This window comes from Anastrepha ludens, chromosome 4 (genome assembly GCF_028408465.1).
Source record: "Anastrepha ludens isolate Willacy chromosome 4, idAnaLude1.1, whole genome shotgun sequence".
NCBI classification, from domain to species: Eukaryota; Metazoa; Arthropoda; class Insecta; order Diptera; family Tephritidae; genus Anastrepha; species Anastrepha ludens.
The window spans coordinates 100,827,443-100,847,885 of NC_071500.1; positions in this window are offsets into that span (position 1 = coordinate 100,827,443).

The following is a 20,443-nucleotide window of genomic DNA, read 5'->3' on the forward strand; positions in this document are numbered from 1 at the left end:
ATTATGCTCGCACTCGTACTCACACGCATTAGGGTGGTACAAGAAAAACTTATTTTTATGCTTACATCTTTTCTGCGGCCAAAAGAATGAGACACTTGATTTTATTCTTTATTTTCTAGTTAATATTTTCTCATGGCGCCAACACTTTGAAAATTACTACTGAATGAGACAAATGCATTTTCAGTAAATTTGGTAAAAACATTTACATAATAATTTTAAGTAATATCTTCCTTCAATTTATTTTCACAAAAGCAAATAATAATAATAAAAATAAAGCAATTAAAAGAAAAACGAAATAAATATTTTTATCTAATATTTAAAATTTGTTAAGACTTTAGGGGTTGTCAGGGTGCTTTTGGAGAAATTAAAAGAAAATTAGAAAAAATTAAAAGAAAAAAATTCTTTTTTTTTTGGTTTTAGTTAAAAAAAAAAAATTTAATTTTAGTAAAAAATTTAAGGAAATTATAAAAGAATTTAAATATATATGTTTTTTTTTTTTTAATTTCAAATTTTAGGGCTTTTCCGGATACTTTTGCTAAAATTAGAAGAAATTAAGAGAAAAACGAAATATTTTTGCATTTTATTAATTTTTAAAACTTTAGAGGTTTTCAGGGAGCCTTTGCAAAAATTAAATAAAAGAAAATTAGAACAAATGAAATGGAAAACGAAAGAAATATTTTAATTTTAGACAAAAATTAAAAAAAAATAATTATATGAAAAATTAAATAAATATATATTTTTTTAAATTTTTAAACTTTTTTCAGTTGTTAGGGGTTTTCCGGAAACCTTTGCAAAAATTAGAAGAAATTAAAAGGAAAACGATATATATATTTTTTTTTGTTTTTAATTTAGAAAACAATTTAAAATTTTTTTTGTGTATACAGGGTGCCTTTGGAAAAATTATAGGAAAAACAAGATAATTTATTTGTAATTGTTTTAAATTTTTGTTCACATTTTAGGGGTTGTCAGGTTGCATTTGAGATATTAAAAGAAAAAGGAAATAAATAGTTTTTTTGGTTTTAATTTAAAAAACAATATTTAACTTTTGGCAAAAATTAAAAGAAATTATAAGAAAAATTTAATAAATATTTTTTTTTAATTTTTAAAATTTTTTCAGATGTTAGGAGTCCAGGTACCTTTGTAAAAGTTAGAAGTAATTAAAAGGAAAACGGAATATACCTATATATAATATATTTGCTTTTAGTTTTAAAATTTTTTTCGAATTTCAGGCCTTTGCAAAAATTAAAAGAAAAAATAATTAAATTTTTTTTTTTCAATTTTTTAAATTTTTTGTTCAAATTTTAGGGTTGTCAGGTTGCCATACAAAAATTAAAAAAAAAACGAAGTAAATATTTTTTTTTTAATTTTTAAAATTTCTTCAAATTTTAGGGGTTTTTAGGGTGCCTTAAATTAAAAGAACAACGAAATATGATATATATTTTTTTCTGGTTTTAATTTTTTTTGGTTAATCAAAAATTCAAATTTTAGGGGTTTTAGGGTGCATTTGCAAAATTTAAAAGAAAATTGAAAGGAATTAAAAAATACGAAATATTTTTTTTTTAATTTTAAAATTTTTTTCAAATTTTAGGGGCTTTCACGGTTCCCTTGCAAAATAAATATTTGTTTTCCAAAAGCAAAAGGTATCACTTTTTGTGACGTTTGTGAAGCGGAATTAGAAAAGGTGATCAAATAATACCGATCTGTACACATTTTATATGAAATTTACCTAAAAGTTGAGCTTCAAAGTGCTGGCGGCACGATAAATATCAAATAAACAAAAACATAAAACCAAGGCGACTGAATTCCCAGGCAATAAAACAAATTTAGAGGGTTACTGCAAGAAAAAAAACTCTTCGGGACCATCCTAATGCACGTTTGTACATTCACAAAAGCATTTGTTAGTTAGCAACCTGAAATGGGCGTAAAATTTGCATATTTTCCATTTCGACTAACCAGCGCAGTTCGGCATTTCTAGCCGCAAAACCTGGCGCTTATTTGCATAAGTTCACCTTAACCTCACTAACAGCCGCTTGTATTTGTTGTTGTTGTTGTTATTTTACTCGACAGCCAGTGTACGTTATGTACGATATGTATACGTGACTGCATGCATGTGCGTGTGCTTGCCGTTGCCTCCATTTATGCAGTTTAACCCGGCGGGTCAATGCGTTTTTCCGCTACTCAAAATTTTGCCAACCAAAAATTTCCGGCCCGTTTAGCAATATCAGCAAAATTTTGTGTGTGGCAACAAATATAAATGCACAACTGCTTATAAGCGTGCATATGTTTTTGTAATTGTATATACGCGTGCTGTGTTTGTTGCACTCGAAAAACTTAAATTCGTTGCAAGTCATTCGTTACGAGCCTACAACCTCAGTCTACGCATACACACACGCACACACACTAATATCGATATGCAAGCATATTTGTGCGCCCGGTTTTATTTGTTTGTATGCTTGTTTACTCGGCAATTGAAAGTTGCACTAAGTGCCGTTGCAGCTGTGGCAAATCGTTGCTGCCGCATCCATCGACCAACAAACCAAACCAAACCAAACCAAAAGTGGCACACTCACTAGTGGCCTACTGCCACTCTAATAGCAAAGGTGTTAAGGACCTTTTTCCTGTTCTACTCTTTGCTAAGCACACATACACATATTCGCTTAAATTTATGCCTATGTATGAGTGTGTATAAGTGTGAGTGCCATATTTCGGCGCATTTATGTATTCTCATTTGCAACTGAGTGGACCTTCAAGTATCGTTTATTGCGGTAATAGTTTCAATGGAACTTCCCACTCGATTGGCCGACCAAACTAGAGAAGCGGCTTATGAGCGTAGAAAATAAATGAAAGGAAGTAGTTTATTGGTGAATTAGGGACGTTAAGAATTTTTAAAGAGCTGGTGCATTACTTTCCTCAGATATACTGGAATGCGCAGGTGTTTTTTTACTTGGGACTTTATGCGGCGTATTCCGAAACCCACCTATGAGGTTACATGAAATGAGAAAACGTCAATTTCTTTTGCTTTGTCTGCCTTGGAAAGAAGAATCCTGCTGATTTATATATAACACGAGCAGTAACTCAGTAGTTTCAGTAATTTCGCTACCTCGACTGGCCACCCAGTATCGCATCTCGTCAACCCAGTTTTTTTACAGGTTATTATTATTATTTTTATTAGGCTACTGCGCACTTCGACCAAAATAGACCCAGCTGAGGTACCCTATATTTTAAGCCTTTTTAAAAATTTTAGCACATTTTGGATTTTATTGTCCCATAGTTTATATGGAGGAACGGCAGTACCACCAAGGTGTTGTAGCCGTTTTCTGCCTAGTGCAGGACATTTACAAATAATGTGTTCTGAATTTTCAGTGTCCATTTCACTGAATCGGCACATGATGGTGTCAGAGAGGCCAAATTTTGTTGAAGTGATATCCCAGTTAAAAGTCTTTAGGGGGCAGATACCTGAAAAATTTAGAAATTTTTTTTTCATAAAATGTTAATATAATCCTTTAAGAATATGTCAAAAAATTTTACAACGAAAATTTAAGTATTTCTATTAGATCGTCAACCGTGACGACTGTGTTCGAGCGCTGGGAGACGTATAGCTACGTTGCCACCTTAGGCGCGTTTTTCTCAAAACTATATAGGGTTATTCAATAGGTGCGCTTCAACTTTTTTCCGATAGGGAGGGCGAACGACGCAATATTTTTTATTTTTCGCTTGTCATTTGTAAACTTTATTAGTATACATTCCATCATGGAACGCTACACACTTGAGCAACGATTGCAAATCGTGAAAATGTTTTATGAAAATAATCGTTCTGTTGCTGCTACTTTAAGAGCATTACGGCCATTTTACGGTCCATTTAACAAGCCATCCCGTTCGACAATCGACCGTCTAGTGAAAAAATTTGTATCTACGTTTTCGTTACATAATGTTCCGGTGCCAGTGAGAGCAAGAAGTGCACGAAGTGTTGAAAATATTGAAATATAATATATTCAGTTCAAGAAGACGCAAATGTGTCGCTCACACGACGTTCTCAACAATTAGGCCTTTCTGCGTCGTCATTGTGGCGAATTTAGCGAAAAGATCTTGGCCTACATCCGTACAAGATCAAGCTGACACAAGAACTGAAGCCATTTGACCATTTGAAACGACGTCGATTCGTAAATTGGGCTGAAGATCAACTCGAAAATGATCCAGATTTTTTCCAAAAACTCATCTTCAGTGATGAAGCTCACTTTTGGCTCAATGGCTTTGTCAACAAGCAAAATATGCGTTACTGGGCAGAAAGCAATCCACACGTGATTCATGAGGCACCGTTGCATCCCGAAAAAATCACTGTGTGGTGCGGTTTACATGCCGGCGGCGTTATTGGCCCATATTTTTTCGTTGACGAGAACGATCGCCACGTCACTGTGAATGGAAATCGATACCGCGACATGATAAACGATTATTTTTGGCCGCAATTGAATGGTATGGACTTAGACGACATGTGGTTTCAACAGGACGGGGCCACAAGCCGCACAGCACACGCTACAATTGATTTGTTGAAGAGCAAGTTCGATGAGCCCATTATTTCCAGAAATGGACCGGTCGAATGGCCGCCGCGCTCGTGTGATTTGACGCCTCTAGACTATTTTCTTTGGGGTTATGTGAAGTCATTGGTCTATAGTAATAAGCCGGCGACGATTTGTGAGCGCAGAGCCAATATTGAACGCGAAATTGCTGGAATTTCGGCCGATTTATGCAAAAGAGTGGTCGAAAATTGGGTTCAACGATTGGACTTCGAAAAACGTGCACGCGGTGGTCATGCAAAAGAAATCGAATTTCATACTTAAATATATATGTTCAACTCGATAATAAAAAAAAATTAGTTAAAAAAGTCAAACCGTTTGTGTTTTATTCAAAAAAGTTCAAAAGTTGAAGCGCTCTTACTGAAAAACCCCATATTTTTCGAATTGGCGTACACGATAACTCGAAAAGTAATTGACCGATCTCCCTGAAATTTTGCACACATCTTTTTTATGATATGTCTTTCTATGTAAATTTAAATTTTGCAAAATTTTTACCAAAAATAATTTTTTCGAAGCAAAAATAGTAGGAAAATTCGCCCCAAAATGCATATTTTTAAGCATTATATTCCGCAAATTTTTTTTCTCCCATTTTTTTTTACTTCATATAGAAATTATGACATTAATAAACAAACAAAATTTAGATCTTTTGTATTCAGGTCACGGACCCCGATGCTACAATGCCCGCCGATTGAGAAGCGCCGCTGCGACCTTTCTGAAGGAATTGAGTGTACATCAGCCATTTTAAATGATTAAAATAAAAATAAAAAATTTATATAATATTATTTTAATATATAAATAAACTGTATGCCAATTTAAAAAAAAATATGTTGACTTCTTCGTTTTAAATAATTTTATTGAAAATCAGGAAAAAGATGGCCGTTTACAGGTATCAGTCCCCTTAAGTCCACTCTGCCAAGTGAAAGTAGCTCATCAGTAGCTTAGCGTTAGGATTTGTTTCGCATGTCGCTGACCGATACAATTTCGCTATACCTCCCACTTCCTGAGAATCTTGTTGATGGGGGCCTTTGTAAGTCCACAGATAGGTTTAGGAGCAATTAGAGGCATGTCTCGCTAAATAATCCGCTACTTCATTTCCCTCGTGTCCTTCGTGTGCAGGAATCCACCCCAGTAATAATGTGTTGAAGTTCCCTAGCGTATTAAGAAGATTCAGGTAGTCATATACCATTTTTGAGGTGATTGTAGTTGATCGAAGGGCTTTCAAAGCCGTCTGACTATCTGAAAGTATTCAAATGTGAGATCCTCTCATTTTTCTAAGGAGACATTCCCTCACACATATCTCAATGGCAGGTACTTCTGCCTAGAAGAGCATTGCGTAGAGACCCATTGGAATAGGTACTTTTAATTTAGGCCCATTGATTCCCGCCCCCTGTTTTACCGTCTTCTAATTTCGATCCATCAGTGTACCATATCTGAGATCCGGGTTTGAAGGTTAAAGAACTATTTTTCCAGGTCACACGTTCATTAAAGAGAGCTTGGAAGTTCCTAAAGAGAATGGGATCGGGTGATAACGCATCCACACTAAATGTCGGAAGTCTTCTTCTCCATTTTTATAGTAAATTTCCCAAAAACTTGCCTGTATCTCTCAATATTCGCCTTAAAATTTTTTTTCTAGACTACAGCACAATTTATCTAAACAGGAGCGAAACTTAAACTGAACTTAACTTAAGCTGATTATCAACTCCAGGGTCGCCAGTGGCAGAATTAGGAAGTAAAAGCTAATTTAAAAAGGAATTACTAATAATAAAACTCTATTTCAATGCCTATAACAAAGAATAAAAGAGCTGGTTGCATTTTTTTTTATTATCTCCTCTAAACGTTGACCATTACGTTGGATGAATTCGTGAAATCTGGCCTCCGTACTCTGTGCCACGATGTCGTGAAGCCATTGACCGCGCAAACGATATTTCCTTTAGAGCTGCGATGGTCTGAAAATCGCTAGGTTTGTTGTTTCATGGACTTTACTTTTGAGGTACCCGCGCAGAAAAAAGTCCATAAGGATAAGATCAGGCGATTTGTGTATCCATGCTATGTGAAGGATATGGCTTACCAGTTTGTTAGGAAATAAATTACGCAGCATCGCCTGGATTCCAGTGGCCGTGTACGGTGTGGCGCCATCTTGCTGAAACCATGTGTGTGCCCTGAAGGAAGGATGTCCGCCTAATTGTCCGAAGAAACTTTTTGCTTGTACTTAGACTGCTGAGCTTATTGTAAGTTAGGTATCTTGTAGTGATACTTGACTTCAAACTCCATTGAAAGCTACACATTGAAAATCGGGTAAAGAAGGCCAGTTTAGCCTTCTACTCCTGCAAATCTATGTTCGGTAAAAAATGGGGAGTCAACAGGTCGTGATGTGGATGTACAACGGAGTGGTTTTGAACGTATGGATGCCTAGTTTGGTGGGAAGCTCTTCGGAAGGGCTATAATAACACTAAACTGGGCAAAGGACATCACCGGTGCATGTAAAACTTGCCCCAGTACTGCCCTGAATGTCTTTTTGCACTTATTTCCCATCGACTTTTCCGCTATTTCCATCGCAGCTCAAAGAGCAATCAGGTTGAAAGAGATTGGCTTCTGAAGGTAATCCCTCAAGGGACATGGTAACATTTTCGGGCAGTTAACACCGTATTTCTCCGAACTTCGAACAGATCTCTCTATCCGCAAACTAGAGTTTGAGGGTCGTGCTAGGGCAATCTTTCCAAAAAGGCAGGATTGGATCAAGGCATCAAGCTTGCACTTCTGTCTTCACTTACGGTTCCAAGTCAGAGCAGGGGATTTTTCTAAATCAGCCAATTCATCTATTTCCTTTAAACTGCCGAATACTGCTAGTGTTTTTCAAGCAGAAGTCTTTGCGATCCTGCAGGAATACAAAATGCTTAGGGAACGCGGGACTGGGGGAGATATAAACATTTTATCCGACAGTAAAGCCGCGATTAAGGCTCTGACGACGCCATGATGCAGAACGAAATTAGTAAACTCCTGTAAGGAGGAGATTAAATCTCTTGGGTGTGCAGGTAAGATTTCTCTGATTTGGGTTCCAGGACATAGAAACATAGAGCGAAATGAAATTACTGATGAGCTTGCCAGGCAGGGGACTAAATTGGCCTCAGAGACCTCCTATCTGGTCATTGGCATCCCCCTGCCAGTTGTTAGAAGGGAACTGCACAAGTTATTTCTCAGGAAAGAGCAGAAAAGATGGAGCTCCAGTTCTTCATGTGCTATTTCGATAACCCTTTGGCGCCATCACGATATACGAAGTACTCAGAAAGTCCTTTAGACTCCTCACCATTTAATTTCCAAACTCGTAGCTGGGTTTACCGGTCACCGGACGATCGACACTCACGCGGAAAAGCTAAGGTTACCATTTAACGCCCATTTTAGAAGCTGAGGGGACCTTTCAGGGAAGGAGACTCTTGAGCACTTTCTCTGTAAATGTCCGGGTTTGGCAGCTAGACGGCTATGATCACTGGGCGCCCCTTTTTTCGACAGCCTGGGACAGTGCGCCAACTTAAGTCCAATCAATCTCCTCCATTATATCAACAGCTCTGGCTGGCTGTAGATATCTGCATGTTGAAGGTCTCATAATGGTATCAAAACGGCGCTTCAGTGCTTCTTGAAGAGTGCCAGACTTGCACTTTAACCATTTCCCGTACCTAGGTAGGTTGCTAAGCCAACTAGCAGTTCATATGTTTGTGACTCTGGAAAGTGTAACAAATCTGGCGAGGCGGTGCTTGAAGTAAGTATTCGCGTGAGACTTAAGCCAGTCATAGATGTATTCGAAGGGTGATATAAGTGAAAAGTTAATGTCGTCGCAGTGCTTAAAGAAACATATAGAAAAGCTGCTGGCTTCGCAAAATATTTACCCTGCTTTAACGCCACAAACAACATTTCATCAGAGAAGCAGCAATTAAGAGAAAAATAATATTTCATTCAATTTCCAATTCAATAAAACTGTAAGGAGGTTATTATATTACATTATAATTGAGAGGTGGACTCTACAATTTTTCGAATTATCTGCGGAGTAGTATATCCTGCAAATTGTGTTTCATTTTTAATCTCGTTGGAAACATTTCGACCTCATCCCCATTGCATTCTCGCGAAATATTCAATTTTCTTCCACAGTCGCACAACCTCAACGTTTTCACGATAATTGGCATGATTTACTTGAACCAACGTTGATAGCGCTGCAAACGACATCATTTATAAAAGCCCAAAGGCCATATACAAGTTGCTGTGCTAACAACACTCAAAGGACTGCGAATGAGTACTTAACTGGAAATGGGGCACAGCTGAGTCATTAGTGATGGATTTTAAAGTTAAATGAAATAAACATATATGGCGTGTGTATGTAAATACATATTTACACATATAAATGAGCATATATTATATATTATGCTGATTATACAGCAGGCCGTGAGTCATATGGAGCGAGAAAAATGTATTGCTAGAAGGCACTCGGAAAATGAGGCCAATGGGTGTGGGCGAAGAAACGATATTTATTGCAATTTTCTGGAAATACCACTGCGATTGGAGGTGGGAGTGGCATCAATCAGGCCAAAGAGTTAATATAATGTAATATTTTTTAAATTAAATTTTTTAATTAATTGGAATATTGTGCCGAGCTGAATATGGCACGCTGAAAATTAATTATTTAAAATGAAGATAAGTTTATTGACCGAATTGCACTTCGTTAAATGATTGCTATGATTTTTCAACTCAAGTAAAAATTTAAAAATGTAAGTGGCGTTAAATTTGTATTTTACTTAAAAGTTTGGTCCTTCACATTATTGCAGGATATGATTACCCTTAACTGCGCTGCACTTCAATCAGCAAAAAACAACCGTTAAGTAGGTAGGCAGTAGGTAGGAATTGTTTGAAGTACCACTTTGGCACTCTCCAAATAGCACCAAAGCGTGTTGATACCATTATGAGACCTCCAACAGGCAGATATCTACAGCCAGCCAGAGCTGTTGATATAATGGAGAAAATTGATGGGATTTAGGTTGGTGCACTGTCCCAGGCTGTCCAAGAAAACAGGACAACCAGTGACCCTAATCGTCTAGCTGCCAAACGCGGGCATTGACAGAGAAATTGCTCAATAGTTTCCTTCTCTGCAAAAGGGGTTAAATGATTAGCTTTTTCGCGTATGTGCCGATCGTTTAATAACCGGTAAACACAGGTTCCCTTCTTCTTAACTGGTGCGATAACCGCTTACGCGATTTTGGTCAAGTGTACCAAAGTGCGCCAGTCGTTTCTTTCTCGTGCTAACCGGCGTCAGTTGGACACACCAGGTGAATCCAAGTCCTTCTCCACCTGATCTTTCCAACACAAAGGAGGAAACACAGCTACGAGTTTGGAAATTGAATGGCGTCCTTACAGGAGTTGACCTGTTTGGATGTGCACCAAGGCGTCATCAGAGCAGTGATCGCGGGTTGACTATCGAAGAAAATGTTAATAACTCCCTCCCTCCCACGCTCGCTTAGAATTTTGCATGCCTGTAGGATCGCAAAGACCTCTGCCTGAAAAACACCAGCAATATTCGGCAATTTAGATTAGCTGATTTAGAGAAAACTCATGCTCCGACTCCCGATTCCACCTTGGAACCGTTAGTGAAGACAGAGGTTCAAGCTTCGGTGCAGATTTTCCCCTTGATCCAATTCCTGCCTATTGGAAAGATTGCCCTAGTACGACCCTCAAACTTTAGTTTGCGGATAGAGAGGTATGTTCGAAGTTCGGAGAAATACGATGTTAACTACCCGAAAATGCTACCATTTGCCTTGAGAGATTGACTCCAGAGGTCAATTTCCTTTAACCTGATTGCACTCCTGCATTAATTTGCAGAAAAGTTCGTAGTTATCATAGAAGCACCTCTAAATTTTCCGTTTTCACGAAAAGTTCCGTTCACTTTTGGGCTAGTAAAGTTTAGTAGAGTCACCGGAAGGACATCAACTGATCGCCACCTCCCACCACTTACCGGAAATGTGCCACTCTCTATGAGTGATAAACTCTTTAAGAGCGACAAGTCACTCCGACCTGGCCTCACTGTATTGGCACAACTACAAAAGTCCGAGGAGTTTCCTTGATTGGCTCTTAGCTATGTCAACCGCGTGGACTGGGCTACATTCGCAAAATCAAAAAGAGCTTTCTTATAACTTTTGGAGAGCAAATTAAGCTGGAGGTTAAGTTAGGTTGAAGCGGTTGTCCACTATTGGACACACTCAGGCTCGTAGCCCATTGTGATGCAGTGTGAGAAGCTTGCCCTTATCTCTTCTAAAACCAGTGTGAACTTTTCAAAAAAATTTAGAAGCTCCTTTATTTCCACTGTACTAAAATCTTCTAACTCATTAATAAATTGTCTAGCTAAAATCGTAAAACAACGCCTGGATAGCGCAAGACAATGGCACAAGACGTGCCAGATCATCTCTTGATTTTCTTCATTTAGACATCTTCTGCAGAAGTCAGGTGTTTGCATACTTATCCTCTGTGCCTGTCTGCCTATTAAGCAGTGTCTCGTTGAGACGGAAATCACTACGCCAAGACTAAGTTTACTTTGGCTTAACAGCGATTCCGTGCGTTTAGCATTGAAAATCGACCAAATTATACCGCGATTCTCAGGTTTGTTCATTACGCCACACAATTTTTACAAAAATAAACAGCTTACAAATCTTACCAATACGACATTTTCTATCTGTTCGTATGTCAAGTCTCGCTAATTCATCGGCCCTGCTTACCGTCAATGTCACAATGGACAGGGTAACCTCTAGAGGAAATGACTCAGCCTTCTCGTTAAGAGACGTGAGAATTGAGCTACAACATCAACATCTTCCTTCTGGATTGCATAAATTGAGTTGCTCGTTATGACTGACCCAGCTGAATGATCTGACAATTAAAATTACACAAAAATCAAAATTTTTTTTTATTCATCCTACCCCTAAATTTGTTCTACTGTCCCAAAAAATAAAACATCAATTTCTATTTTTTTTTACTTAAAATCGGGTAGTCGAAAAAGTCTTTTCGTATTTTGTCAATAGATGTCGTTGGAGTCATCTATCTCCAGTGCTACCAATCACAATGTGTCATATCATATGGTGCCAGAAAGGTGACATTTTAAGCTTCATTTAGCCAAAAAAATATTAAATTCGGAGAAGTTGAAAAAAAGTTATAGCTGTTCCAAAATGAGTAAAAATAATGAAGAAATTCGCTATATTTTGTAATTTTTGTATAAAAAAGGGAAGAATGCCACGCAAGCCACCAATGAAATTTGTGAAGTTTACGGAAACGATGCTGTATCAGTTCGTGTGGCACAACAATGGTTCGCTCGCTTCCATTCTAGAAATTTCGATGTGAAAAATGCACCTCGCTCCGGTCGACCTACCGTTGAAAAAGTCGATGAAATTATGAATAAGATTGACCAGGACCGTCACATAAGCTGCCATGACATCGCCAAGGCACTAGACATTCATCATCAAACGGTTCTGAACCATTTAAAAAAGGGTGGTTACAAAAAGAAGCTCGATGTTTGGGTACCACATGAATTGTCTGTAAAAAATGTAATGGACCGAATTAACATCTGCTATTCTTTGCTGAAACGAAATGAAATCGAAGCATTTCTGCAGCGAATGGTAACAGGAGGCGAAAAGTGGATCAAATACGACAATAATGTGCGAAAAAGATCATGGTGCAAGGGTGGTGAAGCTCAAAAAATGGTCGCAAAGCCCGGATTGAAGCAAGCAATCCAAAAAAACGGCCAGAAGTGATAAGCGGAAAGGGCGTCGTCTTCCATCAGGACAACACTAGGCCACACACATCATTGATGACGCGGAAAAAACTGGGAGAGCTTGGCAGGAAAGTTTTGATGCATCCACCACATAGCCCTGACCTTGCACCATCGGACTACTATTTGTTTCAGTGAATGCAGAACTCCCTTAATGGAGTAAAGTTGGCTCCAAGAGAAGAAGCCTGTGAAAATTACTTGTCGCAGTTTTTCACCGAGAAACCACAAAAGTTTTACACTGATGGAATAATGTCTCTAGAAGAAAAATGGCAAAAGGTGGTCGACCAAAATGGTACATATTTGGTTTAATAAAGTTCATTATAAATATAAAAAAAATGAGTTGAAGTTTGATTGGAAATACGAAAAGACTTTTTCGACTACCCAATATTTACCCGTACCGCCAGAGATTTGAAAATTAGTATTGAATCCCTATGGCAAAAATTGACTTATCCGTAATTTGTTATTTGGTCTGCTCATTAGATTTCCTTTCACAAATGTCTAGGAAATTATTCCCTATACTTTATTTCAAAATAAAGAAATAAACAAATTTTATAAGTACCGTGAAAACCTTTCTAAGACATTTAAAAATACAATAATTAAAAAAAATTTAGCATTATTTTTTATTTTTGGTAACATTTTGTTTTCTTGGGACTTTGATTCCTCCGAAAAGTATTATTAATATAATCAATATAACTGCTTCAAACGTAAATCATTAAAGTATTTGTATTGATACCGAAATGACTTTCAAAAATTCTGCGTAATACCTCTCTCTCGAATGCAGTACCCATTGCTTGCTGTGAATAAACTGGTAAAATTGGCTTTTTGCACATTAGAGTTAATTCTTTGTCTCTCCAGAGGCTCTCAGCCAAGTACTTTATCTCAGTAATGGATCGTGGGATGGCCACTCACCGTGCCACTGTTCTCTAAAGAAAAGTCTGCATTAAAAGATCCAAACTGTGGAAAAAGCTCCAAGAAGCGGAAAAGAAATGGGCGCACACTCTGAATGATTTGATAGAAGAAGACTATTTCGAGTAACGAAAGACTCGCACGGATGACTGAAGAGATAGTAAAGGGTTACATATTGAAGAAGATAATAGGTAAATATTGACAGAAGAGGTTTCATAGGAGTAGCGCCCCGTCGGGAGTAGCGCCTAATGGATGATTTTCTTCAATCCCACGAAACACTCAACAAAACTTTCTTGGCCGTAAATCTGGGCTTGCTGTGTTTGTTGTTGCTGTATTAGCATAAATATTCCTGATATATGTTTTGGAAATGTTGCTGGCATGAATATTCTTGCACGTTTGTAAGTTCGGATTGTCGTGAGCTCGCTGATTTGTGCCAGCTCTTGGCAATTTGCCAATTATCATTTCGGGCTTTTGCTCTTATCTTTGATCAATTTTCTCTTCGTCAGTTGAGCGATTGCATGTCTAGTGAGCCAAATATTTCGTCGGATTTTTTTTCAGAAAATTTATTTATTTGTAGGATCTTCCACTCAATCCTACAAATTGATAAATTTTATTATAAATAAACAGAAAAAAATTAAAAAAAAATTATTAACTTTGAAAATTTTTCAATGCTGCAAATTTTAGTATAGAGTGTTGTAAAATGCAATATTTTCGGTTCTTTACAACATTTCTATATTTTTTTTTTATTTTAGAATAAAATACACATTTTAAAAAGATATTTTTTGGAAAAAAATTTTATTTTTTTTCAAAATTTTTGTATGTAATTAATTTTTGAAAACCCCTCCGTCTCAAATTTTTTTCCAATTCAGTTGACCACTTCCATGCAAGCTCATCAGTAATTTCATTTCCCTCCAAGCTCCTCTGAGCTAGAGCCCAGGTCAAAGAAATGTCACCTCCACACCCAAGAGATTTGATATCCTCCTTACAGAAGTTGACCCGTTTGTATCTGCAGCATGGTGTCGTCAGTGCGTTGATCGCAGCTTGACTATCGGAAAAAAATTTTAATAACTCCCTCGCTTCCAATTCCAAGTTCCCTAAGCATCCCTGCAGTAACGCAAACTTGTCTGTCTGAAAAACACTAACAGTATTCGGCAGTATAAAGGAAATAGATAAATTGGCTAATTTAATATATAAAAATTGCTCGAACTGTCGAACCGTCATCTTCGAACCGTCAGTGAAGACGGAGGTACCAACATCGGTACAGATTTCCTTCTCATTCAAATCCTGCCTACTTGGAAATATTGCCCTGGCACGACCCTCAAACTTCAGTACGGATAGAGAGTCTTATCTTAAAAAAATTTAAAAAGTACAATATTTATGTAAGAAAAACTAAAAAAATTCGGTACCAAAATTTTCGACATAAATCTCAAAATTATAAATATTTTCTGCAAAATGTTTTCTGTTTATTTCTTATTATACTCAAGTCTACGAGTATAAATAAAAGAATTTCCAGAATAATTTACTAAAATGTCCAAACTACTTGGATCGCATAAAAGAAAATTTCTCAGTTATTAACCGCCTCAAAAATGAGTCGATTTCGTTGAGTTTCAACAAAGAATCCTAGACAGCAATTCAGTCTAAAAAGCTAATTTCTGCCAATTTAAACGGCACCCAGTTTTTGTATCTGTGGTATGCCCAAATACGACACTTCGACCTAAAAGATCTTTTGTGTTCCCCATTGTGTGTCTATCTTTTGTGTACGGCACCCACACATCTATTGTCTTCTTTACTTCTTCTTAAGCCAAGGATTTCAAACAGCGTTTTCACTAATCTCCAGTTCCTCACCAATGGAGCAGATGTTCATAAGACGGTCCGGTTTTCGTGATTTGATCACCATTCTCGACTATTGACCAATCAGGGCGTGCCCCATCTAAAACATCCGCATTAGCAGAACGGAGTCATTGTATCGCTTTGCTGTTTCATTCACTACTCTACTACTAGGTTAGCAAAAACCCCTCCACTGAATCCTCCCCGAGGGTGCCGACTGGTAATAGATACCACAGTTCTCACTCTGCACACAGTTGAGAGGTAGCTAGCTAAGGTAACACTTCACGGACAACTGTTCGTTACTCCTTAATAGTACAGCATTTGTAAATGGGGTTTTACTATGGTGTGAGGCCGAGGATCAGCCTGGCGGGCGGCCCTTTTTCAAATATAGCCCAGTCGTTAACATGAGCTTACGGATACCTGGCGCCCTCCGTAATAACCTGTGTAGTTCGGAGCTATGCGCAGGTAGACATCTCTTCTCCGACACTCGTGGTACCAATACTGAACCTAAGCAATAACAAAAAACAAAAACTCAGATAAACAAACACACTAGAAGGCGCATCCGAGAAACGAGCAGCGTTTAAAACGATCTCTCAATATGCCACCATGATGACTGAAATCAAGTAGCTCCAGTACATCGGCACCTCCTGTGACAGTCGTCGGAACCAAACCAAGTAGTCGACATCCTGTGGCTATGCGAAGAGCTGGGGAAGATACTGCCACAGGTAGCACCAAGGCCAGTGCTCTCGCAAGGAGGTAAACGAGCCGATAGAGTGGGAGAAGAAGGAACTACCTAACTTCACACTCAAAAGGCCAACCACATCGTCAGCTGCCACCAAAAGACAGAGATCTATGGAAGAGGTCCAACTGTCAGCGAAAATACCGAAAAATCGAGGCATAGCGCCTAATAAAATGTTTGCAGAAGTGGCCTGCAATCGCATGATCATTGGCGTCCTGGATGAGGGTGATCCCGAAGGAAGAACTCCCAGGGCGCAATGGAAATGGGTGCAGGCTGCTCTAACTAATGTGACGCTGGAAGTGCAACTAAGCAATCCAGGTACGCCACCATCAAATACTGACGCTGGCTGGTATCAAGGCCGCATTAATATTATAGGCTGCGAAGACGAAAGGTCGGTAGAGCTATATAAAGCAGCAATAGCGAAGATCGGGGTAAACAAGATCGAGGTAAACAAAAAAGATATCCCGTCTCAACCGAGGGCAAGAGTTTGGGTCCTTACACCCTCCGACCCACAGCAAATCATGCAAATAATAAATGCATGCAATCCAGGTCTGCCAAGGGCGAGCTGGAAATTTGTCAAGGCTTTTGACAATACTGAAGCAGTAGACGGTGTGACGAAACGTGCTCCAACGCAATGCTGTTATTAACAAACGACTCGCTAGAAGCTTTGATGAAAAGCGAAGATATCAAAATTATGGTTTTTGCAAAGTGAGAGTCACAACCTATAAAACAGATGCTGATGCTATCGACCAATTGGCCTCAGAGATCGAAGCTAATGACGCTGAGAAAGATTCTATGGAATCCTCAAGCGACGTCGAGAACATCGACTTGGAAGGTTACTGCTCGTCAGGGTCTGAGCTCACAGCTAGACTTAAGAAAATAAGTGCGAGTACGACAACTGAGCTTACAGCTGGTTTGAGGACAACATACACAGAAAGAGCTCTTGAGCGAGTCGCAAGAAGATGAGAATGCAAAGAATGTGTATCCTTCAAATAAACCTACATCATAGCAAGCTAGCATCACAAGCCCTAATTGATCGCATGGCAGCTATCAAGGCCTTAGACTCCAAAGTTGGAAGCAATTAACTACATGTATTACAACAAAAAATACGTGGCCGTCGTATCCCATTCGCAGAAGTTGTCAAGCGGAAGGGGTGAAGGAAAGTCTTTTCCACTACTTATGTGAATGCCCAAAGCTAGCTAGGGCATGACTTCTCTCTTTCGGTAAGCCTTTCTTACAGCAAATTAATGAGATCTCCCACATCGAGATAAACAATTTGCTGCTATACTTGGATATCACAAAATGGATCTGACTTAGAACAAAAAAAAAACAAAAAAGAGGGCATGATCACACGATAACAGTGGTAATAAAACGGCGCTGGTCGCTAATTAGGATTATTTTAGTAGAAATACTTAACCACTTCAACAACAACAACAACAACATATATCCATTCTTTAAATGAAAAGTTACTCGAAAAAATAATGCCAAGATCTTTAGTTCATCCAAACTTTGCAGAGATTTACTCGTAAGAGTACGAAAATAATAATAAATTATTTAACATCCTCAGTCTCGTTATTTAATAGTCATCCCTTGTATGGTGCATTCATCTATACGTGGGAGTGGTTGGTGGTTTCTTTCAACATATTACTGCCAAGGGATTTTTCTTCATTTTAATTTAAATTTTATTTCATGCACTGCTTATTCCATTTCTTTACGGTGCTTATTCCTCTTCTTTATCTCGATTTATTTCGTTTTTTTTCTTGTTTTTTTTCTCTGTGTTATATCTGTTTTGTTTTATATCTGTTTTGTTTCTTATTATTTACTTACATTTCTTATTTCAATTTGCATTTGTTTCCAGTTGCTCCTCTGTTTTTCTTCCTTTGGTTACTTTGCTCATCTATAATTGTTGTTGTTTGTTTTCTTGTTTGTCTGCCTCGCGCGCTCAAAGCATCGTTTCCATGACGTGTTTAATGCAATTTTCTGCCTACAACAATACCTTACAGGCATCAGCCTTTTCCGGAAAGAACAAAATTAAGCCGAAGAGCAGTGTTGTAATCAGTTATCATAAAAGCAGGAAAATAATACAAGTTGAGGTTGGTGTTTTGTAAGTGTAGATATATATGTTGATGCGGATATAATTAAAAGTAAACGGCTGTAAGCTGAGTTTTTCACACACTGTATATATATCAGTTACATATTTATCATTAAATATTTAACTGTATGTATGTAACTAATTTTTTCTGTCATTTTTTTATTTTTTTCTGTATACTTGCACAAAGCATTCATATATTACATAATTTCTTATATGCAGAATGAACTCCAGAATAGCTTTTTCAAAGTGGTGCAAAATTAATCACCTTATTGGAAAATTTATAATTTTTGCAAATAACGCCTTAAGTCAATCTTATTTCATACTTGTGGACTAGACAGCTGCAGTATACAAGCAGACAAGCGTTAAGATTAAAATTAAAAAAATTGCCGCCGATTATCTTAATCGTTTAATTTATCTTAAGACAAAAAAAACACTTCCGATATACCAAAGTTGCTAGAGTGAGAGTTAAAATCTTAACACAAATATCAACAGGGTTCATTAAACAAAAATTTTTGTTTTATATGGTTTTAAAATTATTATTATATTAATATTATTCCATACTCCTTTAGAAGCTTAAAGATTCAACAAAAGTTTTCCAAACATTTCTATTTCTAGACATAAATCCCAGTTCATTAAACGATTTTCCAGTTTCATTGCGGATAGTCTTTCGCCAAGTCATCAATGGCCTGCCTCTTCTTCTCGTTCCTTGCGGGTTCCAAGTCAAGGCTCCATGGGCTGTCGCAGAGTATGCCCCATCCATCCATATTTTCTATTCTTTATTTCACTATTGATGCTATTTTGGTGTGAATTTCTCCAGAGCTCCTCGTTTGTTATGACTCTTGGCCACTATATCTTAAGCAAATTACGCAGACACCTATTTACCAAAGCTTGCAGCTTTGCGTTCGTTGTCGAAGTTACCAACCAAGTTTCGGATCCGTACAGCAGCACGGACTTAACGCAAGCGTTAAAAATTATAACTTTTGTGCAAATTTGTGATGTTGGAGCGCCATATATTTCGAAGCCTAGCGAGTACGTTACGTGCCTTGTAAAGGGTGGTTAAGTTTCAAGGGCCGGTATTGATTTTGAATACAATAAAATTTTTTTAGGAAATTATTATCATTTCTCTTTATTATGATAATATTGGTATGGCTCAATTACACAGGTATGTGCCACTCTTGGATTATCATTCGCCCAAATGCGGCAATTCTGCTTATTGTCGAATCCACTCAGGTGAAAATGTGCCTCATCACTGAAGATGATTTTCTTCATCAAGTGCGCGATATACATTTTGATTTGAACGCCCGTTTTCATAATAAGCCCGAATAACTTTAACCCGTTGCTCGATTGTGTATTTTTACATAGTTCAAATTGAGTTAATCTGAAATTGAAAAATGTCAAATGAAATGCAGAAAACAACTTGATCTGGTTTACATTCAACATCGGCCCTTCAAATTTAACCTTCCTTGATATTCGGTTGTAAATGTCACTTTTTGCACTACCGTCTATGGAGATCATACTTCCCAAATATCAAAAACTATAAACATCTGCAATGGTTTCATCACCAATTATAAACTACGCAGCGTAGTTAACTTTGATATGCGTAGTTTTTTTTTATTATTAATTTTGATTCCTGCTTTTGCAAACTCCTGCTGAAGAAAATTTAATTTCATCTGCATGTGTTGATGCGAATGCGAGAGTAAAACAGCGTTATCTGCATATTCCAGATCTTCGAGACTGGTGTTCATTCCCCAGGTAATTCCATGGTTTACAGAGTCGAATATTTGAAAGATCCAGTCCACTACAACGATAAATAACCAATGGGACAAGACACACCCTTGTCGCACTCCAGTAGTAGAGCTGAAAGCTTCACTGAACTTTCCTAGGTATTTCTAATTAGTATACCCAACCGATTCTCTTTTGATAGAGTCAAATGCCTTTTCGATAGAATGTCATATATAGGGTGTTATTATACTCAATATGTTATCAATGCAGGAACGGTTTTGCCGGATTCCAGCTTGTTGCTTACGCAGCTTATTATTTATTGACTCAGCAATGCGGTCTAAACTGAATTTATTAAACATTTTACAAAATTCCGACCACAGTGCTATATCGCTCTAGTTGTTACAATCCGACAAATTACCCTTTTTGGGCAATTTTCCCAACATCGTTTCCTTCCATTCGGATGGGATTATCTCCGAGTTCCAGATATCTCGAAAGAGGCGGTATAATATGTCAGCTGTGACATTTGCGCCAGCTTCAAAGCACTCAGCTGGAATGTTGTCAATACTGGCAGATTTTCCTTTTTTTTGTGAACGTACAGCTTCAAAAATCTCTTCTTTACTAGGATGGTATACTACGTAAAGGTCGCCGCATTCTGCTCGGTAAGATTCCGCAGTTTTAAAATAAGAGGCCGAAAATAATTAAAGTAAAGATCAACTCGTAAGGAAGCATTAGGTTAACCTCATCCAGGGCAAATAGGCTAGAAATAGACTTTAGAAATTGGTAATTATTTACAG